Here is a 14,816-nt window from a genome sequence, read left to right as displayed (position 1 = left end):
ATATACTTCTTATAATGTAATGGCGACTGAATAACTGCACGTCAGGATGGCTGCATTTAGTTGGCCATTTTATTTTCATAACCACAAACAGCAGGCGAACTTAGCTACACATGTGTACACAGCAGCAACACTTCCTTCTCTTCTTAATCTACCTTTTTATCCTCCAAACGCTTGCTCCAACCAACATGCTGAACCCGACTGCCCCCTATAGCTCACACACCAAAACCACAGCTGGGAGCAACACAATATATCCGTCGCTACAATATAAACATTTATATTCCACTAGTTTTCTCAAAAGAGTACTGTTATGTTATGTTTTGTTTATGTTTCAGACAGTGAAATGTGGCACATTATTATGTAGTGATAGCTACAGTACATCAAATATCTGGATGTGTTTTCAGTTGCCATTGTTCACTACTAGCTAATCAACGAGAGTTGCGGTAGCTCACTCTCGGGAAACTACTGCCTCCTATCATTTGGTAGAGAACTGCAAGTCACGAGCTCAACCCTCAGCCTCTCATATGAAACATCTCTCGAGTATACAAAGTGACGCACTAATTGCTTTTCTTGGTAATTCCGGAGTAATTCCGTAATTCCGTTACTATTGTAAATTATTCGTCATATGTGAAATATTCGCTTGTTGACGCACCCTGAGTGCTCCTCCGTGCTGGCAGGTGTTGAATTGTCAGACGCTCCCTGGAAAGGTGGGAGTTTCTTGTGTTTCTTGGCTGTGGAAGACAAAACCACACACGGCAGTATCGCATCCATTCAATGACGCCAGCCCACCAGCGAGCTTTTTGAGGTAAGTGAGGATCATTTTCGCCTTTATTGTCCGTTTGCCGAGCTAAACTTGCCACGGAGGGTTCAACTGCGCAATTTGTGGCGCAATGGTTTTTCATCAAGTTGAGGTTTATAAGAAAGGCGGGTGTTCAGACTGGTGTGAGTGCTGCAGCAGGCGAGGGGAGGCATAGCCGTCCGGATTGCATGATTGTACACAATCACCCCACCTTTAGAATATGTACGTTTAGAGTGGAAACAAGAGGTTTGTCACGTGATTTCATCATATTAGAGTCATTTTAGTGGTCACATGAGGAGGACGTGGCGGTGTCTGGCAACGTGTTACACCCAATACATGTCATCGTCTCACTACAACCTGCAAGCTCCTCAAGCAGTTCATTGTGTGGTTTACATTTGCTCCTTATCCGGCAGTTGTCACTTGCCAGATAAGGAGCATATTAGGATTCAGCCATTATACGACACAGTGTGCTTTATCTTTTTATGTACAGCCACACACACAGACACACAGACATTAGTGTGACCTGTTGAATCCAAGCTAATTGCATGACATTTTATGTCCATTCACTGCAATGTTGAGCAAGGTAGTCCTGAGGTCAGTGTGCATGTAACATGTTCGTTTTGCAGACCACAATAACAAGAAGTGGCCTTATAAATGCCCTATGTTCTATGCTATCTACTGTAGCAATATAGTTATAATGAGCTATGTAATTATACTTCATGTGTCAAATCCATCAATCATGATTTGACGCTACCTGCTCGCCCTTGCTCATAAACACATTATAATTGGACTGTGTGTAGATTTTTGTACAATGACTTGTACAATATCTTTAAAATCCACCTCACTTATACGGAGCACAGGAAACATTGCGAATCGTCTGCGCACGTTATAAGGCGCACGCATCCACATCTTCCACGACATTAAATAACACCCGTAAGTCAATAACAAGTCAGGTACGGTTTAAAAACATGAGATGGTGTTGCACATTTCTTATGACACAAACCACAAAGCTCCACATACACGCAGTGAGTCTGAGTTTGTGAAAATCGTCAGTTCCACTGTTTAACCATGTGTCCTCATTTAAAACCTCTGGTTTTGCATTTGAAATGGACATTTACAATGTGATAGTAATACATTACATGTTACATTTGCGATGTAACATTAGCCTCTTGTGGTTTATGTAATAGTATGTTTAATCCCCCAACTCTTTTCAATATACTGTACACTGTGTTACTTTGTCTTCAAAAGCCTATAGAACATTGCTTTAATATTTAATCACGCTTGACTCCCAATATGAATGCTGGTCATTTGCAGGCATCTCACATGAATTATTATTTCCGGACACAACTCTGACGTTGTAGTAAAAGGCCTTGTTGTTTTGTGGTAAGCCAGCAGGGAGGGAGCTACATGCTTATTGGCTGGCAGGCTGGGTCTTCTTTTTTATTTGTTTTGCTTGTTAGATGTGGTTGTTTCAGCACTAGGAAGAGGTGAACAGCTCCAGCTGCACCTACACATCAGGCGGCAGAAGGAAGCAGTGGAGGATGAGCACAAAGATCCCTACAGCTTTTATATATTGTCCACAAATATGAGTGAGACCCGACAAGAAAATAACAACAAATACTGCAAACACAACACTGTATGTTCAGCCCAACACTAGTGTTGCAACTTCAGTTACCTTATTTACTTCCTTCCATCTATTTTCTATGCCGCTTGTCCTTACCAGGGTTGCGGGGGTATGCTGGAGCCTATCCCATCTACTTTGGGCGAGAGGCAGGGTCCACCCTGGACTGGTTGCCAGCCAATCGCAGAGACCTTATTTACTTATTTATTAAAAAATACAAGTCACATTTCCCCAAAACCTTGTCAAGTGGTGGCGCATGACCCAAGAAATTTTGGTGAGGATCTGTAAAAAGGTGCACTTTTAAGCTGTATTTTTTCCCCTATATGAATCACTATGGCAATAATGGAACTGTCCAGCCCCGAGAGTCGTAACAGCACAGACTGTGTGTTGGTCATCCTCCATGAAACAAGAAGTGGCCTGCTAGATAACCAAAAGTTAAACAAAAACTGCAAATCATAAATACGTTGCTTACATCATCAAAATATTACTTACCAAGTTGAGTCTGCTGCAGTCCCTGCAGGGATAAATTCACAGAAGATATTGTTACACCAGTATTACATTACGTTACATTGATGTTTACAGCGCCATGTGAGATTGTGGCTTTTAAGGAGAATTAGCTCATCGCTTATGGGACTCAGTTTCTTGAGGAGGAATCCGGGTGTGTGGTAGTCCTCCAAAATAAGAATATTCCTTGATTATAGTGATCAAAATATGATTTCAAAACACATGATGTGGACCGTCCAGGAGCTACGACTCTTGTGATGAGGCGATGGACAGAGCTCGGTCTTTTATAATACGCACACTGGATGTTGATGGACGTAACTCTGACATTTTTCAGACATTTCGTTGAATACTCATACTTAAGCAGATGTTTCTGTATTTGGGCGTTACTCGTGCTGTTCCAACTAGCATTCATGGCCAAAAAAATTAGAATTTGCCACCGCGTGACACCGTTTTCACGTAAATATTCAGACGAAGGCAGACGGAATCGTGAAACAGTAGTGTGGGGGGACAGAGCCTTAATTTAGTGTCATATTGTGTTAGCTTATTTTCATATGTCCGCTTGTGGTGATTTGTTTTCCACAGACATGAACTTCTGTTGTTACGTGCTAGACTGTAAAAAGTGTCTATGATAATAAATTTCTACTGTAGATATGAAATACTAATGGCGTGTGTATGCTTTTTCGTATATCATATTGCATTGGATCACTACATGCGCGTAACCTTGCTGATCTAACATTTACATATTAATCTGTGAAGTTCTCTGAAATGGTGTGAATGGATGAAATCATGCATTACTACATTACACAGTAATTACATCAAATCATTCGATCAGGGCAGCCTTTGTTTAATGGAGGTCATTTTCTTATCTCAGTCAATTGAAACTACTGTTTTCCTGGACAGTTTGATAATACGCAAAATAGAAACGTCACAGTATATTTTTTGAGGAATGACATTTAGGTTGCCCTTAGAGAAAAAAGAATAGTTTAGATGCAAATTTTAATCAGAGTTGAGGCGTGTTGTGTATGAATGGACTGCATTGTTATCGCTTTAATAGAAGAGAGAGCCTTCTAAGGTCTGTTTAATGAGCAGTGTGTGCTTTTCGCGGCTAACAGTAATGTGACTCATGTTTTCTTCCGGGCAGGCCCATTTTGGAAGTGCTCCTGTCGGCTTAGTGCTGAATTAATCTGTGGGTTAAATCTTCTACATGCAAAGAAAATACAGATTGTCGAGATTCTGTGCTTACAATTTCAATGCATGTTGGACTCAAGTCGTACCAAGAAGCCAGATGGGTTCTAATAAGGCTTGTGCGTACAGCATCACAGCAGACGCACATCACTCCCCCGGGGGCCTACTGAGCATGTGCAGCCAGACAGGAAGCAGGTGTTTGGTTTGTTGTGCATGGCTGGAGTGAGTAACTTTTGCTCATGCTGAGGCTCGTTTGGCCTTTACAGGGAGGCTGGGTGGTGATGTAGCATCATGTGTTTGCTGTCACCTCACTAATCTACACTATGTAAGTGTGGTCCATGTCATAGAGAGGTGTTGAGCAGATTGTGGAGAAAGCTCCACCCCACTCCTGCTTCGCTTAAGTCAATCACATTATAGCCTGCATGCCCTGTTGAGCACATGAGCACATCTCTATCAGGTGGACATACTCAACATGGTCATTTGGTTAAAAAATGTATTTTATTTTATGATATCTATTAGAGTTAGGTTAATTGGTGACTTTAAATTGTGCATAGGTATGAATGTGAGTGTGAATGGTTGTTTGTCTATATGTGCCCTGCTATTGGCTGGCGACCGGTCCAGGGTGTACCCCGCCTGGGATAGGCTCCAGCATACCCCCGCGACCCTAATGAGGATAAGCGGCATAGAAAATGGATGGATATCTATTAGATTTCTTGTTTTAGCAATGCTAGAATTGCAGCGCAGACCTCCGCCAAGGCTCAACTGTTTACAGAAGTTCAAGAAAATGGAGGATTATAAACAGACAGTGCCATTATCATTGTGGGGGATTCAGCATAGAAAAGCATAGAAAACCTGTGTATGACCTTCTAAATGCTGTTTTTAACATTACAGTGTTCCCTCCCTATAACGTGGTTCACTTTACGTGGCCTCGCTATTACGCAGATTTTTTTTGTGCAATTTTTTACAGTGTAGCATGCTTTTTTTTTTTTTTTACAGCGGATGCACACATTGTTTTCTGTGTCCCGATTCGCTAAGGGAGAACCCGCATTGTCTTCTGCGGCCCGATTGGCTAAGGGACTGTAGACCTTCAATCAGTCTCCTCCATGCCATGTGTCCTGTACAGTACAGAATGCGTTCAGCTTGCCTAATTTACACAATTGTTCGATGCTAGCAGTGTGGCTCTTTAGTGCTGTATGTTTGCAAGTTTTCTCCCTGACAAAACTCACAATGTCGACTAAACGCTCTGCACCGACAAAGGCACCTGCAATTGCACCCAAAACTAACCATTGCACAAAAAGTTGGAATTCTGGATATGCTGAAGGAAGATACGCAGCTGTAGGGCGCCGGTTGTAACCATAGAGAAAGAGCAAAATAACTCTCCGCAACAAGACCACGGAGAGGTCGCCTCTGCGAATGCCGGGGCAGAGGCATACATAAACAAATTTAAAGCCATCATGGAGGAAGGCGGATATAAGCCTGAATAAGTTTTCCAAGTGGATGAGACAGGCTTATTTTGGAAACACTACATCGCTGATTCAGCCCATGGACCAAGGCGTGATCCACGCTTTCAAGGCCCTCTATATGCGCAACGTATATATTTTCTCATGTCTGAGAAAATTGTATAAAGTGTGTGGTGAGATAAACGAAAAAAACAAATCTAATAAACAAAAAAATATATCATGTAAACAAAAAAACATATACTGTAAACGAAAAAATATATAATAAAAGAAAAGACATATAAAAAAAATGAAAAAAAACAAACTTTTACTACACGGATTTCACTTAACACTGGTATTTTTTGGAACCTAACCCCCACATTAAACGAGGGAACAATGTATTACAGCCCTCGAGATAAGAAAAAAAGACCACTATAGTCACCTTTCCACTCGTGACTCCAGTGACTTTCATGTCTGCGGATTGTCAGCTATCGCTCATTGACTGACTGGCTGTTGATTAGTTGCAGAGGTTTGGGAGTCAGCGCAGGTTCACGTTTTATTTATGGTTCATGTCTCTTGCAAAGCAGGGTAATATCTCTTTCAGGCAGGTTATGAATCTTTTTTGACGACAGGAGGGGAAAGACATGCCAGACATGCCCACCAAGTGCTTTATGGCTGCTTGGTTAGTGCAGCTGCAATGAAGTTGTGATGTTTTTAAAAAGATAACTGTTCCTTGGATGTCTATATTCATTCATCCATCTCCCCTTCACAATGAATAAATGGTTATCCAGACTTTTCATCTGGAATTGTTGTTATTTATCAAGACATGCCATTTCTAAATATCATCTCACTTTGTGCAAACGTCATTAACATCATTACTATTCATGTCAACTTTGGCTGTATTAATGTTGCTGTAATGAAATGCAATACAAGACTTGTATCAAAAATTCTGCCTTTACCAAGCACGCTCTTTGATTTCTAATATTTTGGTGACGGTATTCTACTGCGAGAGTGCGGCAACATATTAGAAACACCTCTCATTATGTTGCATTTGTGGCACCGCCGATGTGTTTTGCTCAAAATGCTTTGGAACAAGTTAGGGCTGCACAAAAAATAAAAAAAAATAAAAGTCAAGTAATCTAATTTCTAAATCACGATTTTCAAAACTGATTTTATTTAACATTTTTGAAATGGCCCCCGTCAACTGTCTTCCTGGGACATCACAGGAAGAACAGCGGAAAGATCACCGGACGTTTCTGTAAAGCAGACCAAGAAAATGAGGAGTCTATAATTCTAACAATCATTTTAAAACCACATGGCACTGAACATGTGTGTGTGTGTGTGTGTGTGTGTGTGTGTGTGTTTGTGTGTGTGTGTGTGTGTGTGTGTGTGTGCGTGTGTGTGTGTGTGTGTGTGCATGTGTCAAAAAATCATCCCAGAGAATTCTAAGCAATAAAATTCACATTTTTTTGGCAGAATTCTGAATAAAAAGCAAAATAAAAATCAATTAAACAAACAACATAATAAATTAAACAAACAAAAAAAGACCAAAAAAAACCCAATGAAAATAAAATGGACTCTCAGTCTCTTTTAGAAAAAAATAGCACTTAAATAAAAATCACGATCATAACCAAAACCAACAAAGAACAGACCCTGTCTCTGTTAAGAAAAAAAACACTCCAATAAAAAGCACACACAGCAATAAATACAATAAATAAAATGGAGTATCAAGTCTCTGAATAAATGAATAAATCATGAACATTGGGTGTTATTCCTTAACAGGAAGTCCTAACATATAGCGAACAACGCTGTGAGTGTGCACCATTTTGCACTATTCCTCAGTAAGCGTTGACTGTCAGAACAAAGGCTCGACTGCCACTAATTTTGCTCACATTTTGCCGACATGTGCTTGTCATTCCCCTGAAGGCGTGTACCAAATCTCATGGTGGTTCACCCTAAAGTTACAGAGGGTGTTTTGCAGAGCGCATTGAGTTGTGTGAGAAATTTCTAGTCAATCCGACTTATGGGGTTTAATAACTGCCTCCATGTCAGAAAAATAATAGCACAGGCAACACAGTAGGGGTACATCTCCTGCAAAATGTTCACACGTTTGTGTTCGGCAGTTCAGGAGTAGAAGTGTTAGCTCACGCAAACACATACATACAGTGTTGTAAATTCCCTAGTATCACCGTTTTAGTGCAGGCACTATTCAAGGGGTGCTGTAATGTTTTTACACCAGGAACCTTCGAGGGCAGCTAAAGGGATCACGTGAGTGCTATCCGCACGATTGTTGTGACTCGTTCATTCACATGCTCAATCGCATTGATGTCTGCGTTTGCGAGAAAGATACCAGACAGTCATATTTCAGGCATTACATCAATGTCATACTGTATCAGTAGCAGTACAGGCAGCAAGCAGAAAAAAGCCATGGAAATCTGAGTTGTGCTTCATCATTAAAGCCCCATCAGTCTTTTTAGCAATCTGAAATCACATACAGTCCTAGCTCTCCCCAACATACAGTATTTACAATAAACATGCTGTGGGGGTGACTGGAGAATAGCGCCTACAGTGTTGACGTCTACTGGTCAATACTAGTTTGGATCAGTGCCAAATTGTGCCTGTTCATCAATTAAGATTCATGCATTATTCACTGACAAATTAAAGAAAATGTAAAAAAAAAAACCAACTAGCCAGCTAGTTTTCAAACAATCAACATTAGCTTCTGTTTTTTCATCAAGCGTTTCACGCTTTTCACACTTTTATGGGTGTATCAATTACTTGCGTTTTTTTCACCATTCACTGGTGGTCCCAGAACGTAACGGTAGTTAAAAAGTGGGAACCCATTGCTGTTTGCGTTTTCTGTGTTTTTTAATGACTCTAAAGCTGATAATGGTTGCAGCAGCAGCAGCCACAGAGTTCATGCAAATGACCAGGGAGTGTGAAGCATAGCTGGTCTGAATCCTGGTCTGGAGGACAGTGTCACTACTGACAGTTTCATTGTTTTGCCTGTCACCCTGGAAATGACATTGCCCCCCCCCCAGCATTACACAAGCTGGAGCAGAGCAAGTTAGCAGAGCAAGTGTTTCCTTTTATAGCCTGTTGTTATTCAGCTATTGTATTCTCATCAGATGCAGGCTTCAGCATCAAGGCTGAGCACGGCATAGAGGTCACGTCGTCAGTGGGAGAAATAACGCCAGTTTGTCATCTGCTGCCTCCACTCGGAAGCCGACTTTAGGGAAATGGAGGATTAGAAAAACTTCCCGAGTTCAAAAGGATGAGGAGGAAATGGATATGACAGGATGAGAGCGAGCATGTTGGACTTTTTAGCTTTTGAAGCGCGTGATCTCCACCGTGTTGAAAATCGCTGAGTCACGCTTTGTCCAAATGTTGTGTGAAGCCACACGGTTGGTCAGCATCCTGCTCTTTTCTGGAGGTGGCGTTGGAGTTTGCATCATCAACCGCCTCCTTGTCTAATACATGACGAAGCCAATAAAGGTGTGTTCATGCCTGCTTCACTTTGTGTGTCGAATCCCTTCACTATATACTGCATTAACAATAGTGCATGGCCAAAATAGGTTTTTGTCTGTGTTTGCTTGCAGAACAAAGTGAGCGTGTGTGTGTGTGTGTGTGTGTGTGTGTGTGTGTGTGTGTGTGTGTGTGTGTGTGTGTGTGTGTGTGTGTGTGTGTGCGCGCGATGGATTGGCTGTGTGATCCATCCTCAGGGAATATCCATCCCAGCCATGTCCACAGTGAGACTCTATATGACAGCATCGCAATGATATACAGTTTCACCACAGGGAAGAAGACATAAAGTGCAGGGTTATTAAGAGGGTTTCTTATGGGTCATATTTTTAAATATCTTTTTTATCTGGAGCCCCCTGAACGTGTGATGTGCAGCAGTCACAGCAGGGCGTATCATTGATGCTGACACCACTGATGCTGTGAACAAAAACAAACAACGTTTGTTCAGTATTTGTGAGTTTTGCTGCGTGTTTTTGAGCACAACAGTATAAACACTTCTTGGATTTCACGCCAAATCTTGTATTTCACATGAAATATGATGACTGCTGTCAATGCGAATGCTGCAAAGCGTTGTCAGCACTGCAGCATCTCCTCTGAATGCGTACACAAACTGAACAACCTCGACTGTATGATTGTGTATGTGGCTGGAGGATTTGTGCTTCTGCTCTGTGGTCATGACGCTGTGAATGATCATATCCTTTGCATGCTCTACATAGGAAAGCACACAGAAAAAAAGGTAGGCCTCAGCTGTTCAAACATGCACTTGAGTAAACAGACCATTTTACACTTGAGCTAAGTCTGTTTATTCTCTCAACAACAATATGTTCATCGCTTACTTTACACCAATTTGTTAGCATCTGCCTGCGACAAACAAGGTTTTGAAAAGAGCTTGCTGTATCCCTTTCATCTCATTTATTTTAGTTGTTTTTATGTGGCATCTCAATCCCATTTGTCAGATAGAGGAAAAGTCAGATCAATGGCTGCTAATGGAGCCTGATGGTCCTTCGAGTGAATCTTGTACTCACAATTACAAATGCACGTAGACGGTTTGTAGGTCACTATTACCACTGTTTGCCTCAAAAAAGATTTCACAATTTCTTCATTTGTTTCACTTCTTCCCTATAATGATATTAATTGCCTTCTGTAGAGTTAAACAAAATGGTCAAATGTACCAGAATTATCATTTAGCTAACACAAACAGTATCAAAACACTAACAAGAGTGAAACAATTTTTATACTATTTGACTGGAACCTGAATTGAATGTAATTATATTTTCCATCTCTGTCGCTAAACAGCCAAAAGATGTTCAAAGACATCGATGGAAAATAAAATGAAGGGTAAAAGCTCATTTAAAACAGCCTTGCGTAAATACTACTCTCAAAAGTATGCATATACACTGTATATATATTAGGGCTGTCAGTCGATTAAAATATTGAATCATGATTAATCGCATTTTGTCCATAGTTAACTTGTAATTCATCGCAATTAATCACAGCTAAAAATATGTTTTTATCTATAATAAATGTACCTTTGAATGATCATCAAAGTTTTTAATTCACCTATCAACATGCGACTGGATAATATTATTAAACATTCTGGGGGGGGTTTAAACAGCTCCACACAAAATGGACCTCAATGTATTAAAAACAAACCCAATGTAGACAGTGGTAAGGTAAACTGTCCATCACTCACATATCATTCATTCTATTCAAGCAAATAATCTCACAAAATGTAATTGTGACTAACATTACAAATAAAGGTTTGCAAAAACACAAGTAAATGTAAAACTTACAAACAATAGAGTGCTGTTGTGCTGTTATGTGTTGTCCTGTTGTTTGTATCTGTTGCTTTGTTATTGTTGTTGCAATTGTTGTTGCTGGTATTGTTGTCTCTCACTGTCTTGTCCCCGCACTCTCCCCTCTGTCTTCTTTTCTCTTCTTCTCTATCCCCTCCTGCTCCAGTCTGGCCACTCCGAATTCGCATAACAATAAACATTAAATTAAGTCACATAAAACCTATGGAACAGGTGAAGAGTATCTTACACTTTTCCCTGGCAGAGAAAATGTGTTTAGCATGTAAGGGCATCTAGATCAACAATACCATCTGCCCCAATGGCTGGACAGGACAAAAAAAAATAGAGTGTTCAAGAACAGTCAGTGGCTTACAGAACTAGGACTGCGCCCATATACTGGAGTGCACTCAGGCTATAGCTTATACTTGACTCCAAGCACTCTCTTACAGAGGCATATACACACACACAAACACTATTTTACACACACGTTATCACACTTTTCTTAGTCTGGCCACTTCAATGACGGAAGTATGACACTGCGGTGCGGGTCTTTCAACGTGCATCTTTTATTCTGTTATCTTGACAACCACAACATTTTAAGCACAAACGCTAATAAATAATAATAATAACGCTATTAAATTCCCTTGTGAGCCACCGTGTGCGGTTGCTCACTTCCGTAGCACATTGACACAAGCCCCCAAATAGCCGTCCTTGGCTATGCCTGCCAGTAACGAGCAGCTCATAACCCAAATTTAGCTCACATTTCAAAGTGAAAAGTCAGCCAAGAGACAGCTCGCATCTAAAATACACTCGTTAGTTGGGACACTCATATGCCAAGGTACCACTTTATAAACGACAATTAAAAAATATCTGCAGTGCTCCAGAACCTTCTCTCTTTTCTTTGGCATGTGAGAGTTGACATACTTTGTGACTACTGGACTCACAGCAACAGTAGATACAAATAACATTGGTCTTGTCAAGAGAGCCATCTGCCAGGGCTTTGACGCTAAACTTACCTTTTAAAACACCCTTTTCTATGTCCATTTCTGCCCAATATGTGTTCCCGCTTGTGGTGCCACATCGACTGCTACGCTGCGTTTCCTCAAATTACAGTGTGGGCTGAGGGTCAAACAGGATGTGCACACAATAACTCATTCAAGCCCAGCCTGCAAAAGACAACCCTTTCAGTACTGGCCATTTTAGACGATTTTGACTGATTTTTCAAGGTACACAGAATATTGCGTTCTATGGCTATATAAACGTATGGAACCTACCAAAAGAAAGATTAGACTCCCATCTTTCATCTGAAAAAAAAAGTTGATGTCTGCATTTTTCTGTTCTTTAGCAATCAGCAGTACAATATAGGTAAGTTTCAAGAAAATATCAGTTCCCTGCTAGAAAAGAGAGAAAAACAGCTTTTTGTGAAAAGATGCATTTCAAGCATAACGTTCACTTTGACAGTATTTCTTGCTTTTGTGACATCTGAAATATCTAACCAATTATACCAACATAAACAACACAAAAAATGTTTTACATCAAAATAACTATTTATTCACAAGTATAACACCATGAACTCGTTACAATTGTCACATTTGGAACTGAAATACGTGTGTGCTCGTGGTTGTGTGTGTGTGCATGCGTTAAATTTTATCTACAATGTGTAACACGCTACACTTCCTCCTTCCTGTCTGAATTATATCAATAGTGTGAAATAGCGTGACGGAGCGGGACACCATAAGCTTTTGCTTCTTCCTTCTCCTTTTCAGACACATTACTCTTTTGTTTCTTATTTTTGTTGTGACGCTTTTTTTTTTGTACTGCTATTTTGTTTGAAATTATAGTCAAACTTGTCTATAGCGGCCACTAGAGGGAGTCTGCTAAAGTGGCCGCTGTAGACAGGTGGCCTCTATAGACAGGTTGGCGTCCAGTTTGGATGTTGACCAGTAGAGGAAAAAAGGGAAAAAAATAATAATAATAATGTTGACCAGTAGAGGGCACTGCGGACTGCTGATAAAAGTTGTACAGCACTACTAGGCTTGTTATTATCATGGTTCATGGTTTTAATCCTGAACATGCATGAGTCAAACAGTAGCACATCACATAGTACAATTTAACAATTTTGCATGTCCAAAAAGGAGTAGTAAGAAGCAAAGCTTATTTAATCCTACCCCTCATCAGTTTCACATCAGTTGCAATACATTTATTCACCTCTTGTTCTTCCAAGTGTACTTTGTAGGTCTACATGACAATGTAGTGCAATCATAGCCAAGGTTTTTACTTACTAAAAGGAAGCTAGAGGCTTAATAATAACTGATAACTGATAAAATACTTCAGTTAAGTACAACCGAACTCAGTTTTGCTCCCGCTGCCGCATGCATGCTAGCGTATGTTTTTTTTTTTTTATTGTAGCGTCGCTGGGAGCACGTCCTGTTCCCAGCCTACTTTGCGGTAATGTTTTGGTGCAAATGCTCTTAAAGTTACATGTTTGACCAGGAAATAGCAAGCTCAAAAGAAGACGGCTTTTTTATGTGGAACAACTGACAGTTTGTGTGGATCTTGTGAATGATTGTGACTGAGCTAGGACTCAGTAATCAAAGTCTACACACGACGCCTTCATTGATTGAAAAACAAAACTTTTTTGTGCATGAAGCTTCAACTTGAGTTGGTAATTTGGCTGCTATATGCGGTCAGATATTGACCAAGGGAGACAAAATGGGTGGCTGCTGGCTGCGTTGGGCAGGTGACTGCTATACACAGGGTCTATGACATGTAAATTTGCCACGGGGGATTTTTCAGTGGCTGCTATAGGCAGGTGGCCCTTCTATAAAGGTGGCCGCTAAGACAGGTTTGACTGTACTAATAATAGTGATAATAATGATTACATGCATGTTTCGGAGTAACGTGAATAAATGGGAAACAACTAATAATTGATTTTTTTAGTGCAAGATAACAAAATTAACAGAATTAAATAACTGTCTTTTGGCTTTTTCCTGTTAGGGGTCGCCACAGCGATGATGATGATTTAGTTTAATGTTTACACCAGGTGCCCTTCCTGACGCATATGTTTCTGCCATAAAAGGCAGAACCATATGCCACTACACCACCAGGGGTTAAGACGAAGTAATTGAATTCTGCCGTTTTAGTCTCTCATTGGAGAGCAGGAACGGGCTGTGAATAATTTTGCCGTAAAATTTCATGTAAAGCGCCCTGTCCTCCATTAATTCAATTTACCAAATATTTTTGATTCTCACAGTAATACGGGACAAAGTGCATCCCTTTTCAACTCAGTACAGGACGATTCTGTTTGTTAAGGAACGGATGGCAACACCAGTCACAACTGAGGCTAGCACATGACTCACAGAAGCTATGGACGCTAGGGAGGTCTATGCTGCCAAGCCGCTGTAGTCTGAAGATTTGATAATATCGGCTTTCGCCAAAAGATAGGGCCAATCTAATTACTGTATCGTGTTCGTAACTCTGGTCCACACTCCAACATGGTAGGTGCGGTAATGCACCTCAAAGCTGGTTGCCACTAGACTCCCGCCACCCGCAAGAAGAAGAAAACGCAACACCACCATGCAGACATGTCCGCAGTGTACCGTGGTGAAGTTAGTTTCAGTTGGACGTTGGATATTCGGCTCTGTAGCTACAGCGGTAGTTCCTCATCACTGTGCTCAGACTGCTGTGCTGTGTCATGTCACGGAAGTGCCGATGTACAGTGGCGGAGCTACGTGGCGGCCAGTGGTGGCCGTGGCATCTAGACATTTCAGGTATCAACTTATTGCCACCCCTTTGTGAGTAATGGTCTCACCTTGGCTACCCCAATGAAAAATGTCTGGCTCCGCCAATGCTGCTGTAACCGCTGTAACCACTAGGGACCATCAATAAATTACTATTGCGTTGAAGAGAGTTTGTTAAAAAAAAAAAAAGTCATATATTCTAAATCACACCACAAATTG

General features: G+C 40.8%; 1 protein-coding gene across 2 annotated transcripts in view; it reads left to right on the top strand.

Annotated features, from left to right (window-relative positions):
• Window positions 1-530: 530 nt before the first annotated feature.
• Window positions 531-14,816, top strand: part of tmem63c (transmembrane protein 63C) — a 40,844-nt gene continuing 26,558 nt past the window's right edge. Inside the window, exon 1 of one of the 2 annotated variants that reach the window (XR_008573441.1) lies at window positions 531-802. The gene's annotated coding sequence lies outside the window, so the exon portion shown is untranslated. The remainder of the gene's footprint in view (window positions 803-14,816) is intronic. The other variant, XM_054796687.1, reaches the window with a different exon arrangement.

The sequence above is a fragment of the Dunckerocampus dactyliophorus genome, chromosome 13 (assembly GCF_027744805.1).
Source record: "Dunckerocampus dactyliophorus isolate RoL2022-P2 chromosome 13, RoL_Ddac_1.1, whole genome shotgun sequence".
Classification (NCBI taxonomy): domain Eukaryota; kingdom Metazoa; phylum Chordata; class Actinopteri; order Syngnathiformes; family Syngnathidae; genus Dunckerocampus; species Dunckerocampus dactyliophorus.
The sequence above is the reverse complement of the archived record's forward strand: the minus strand, read 5'-3'. Positions and strand labels throughout refer to the sequence as shown.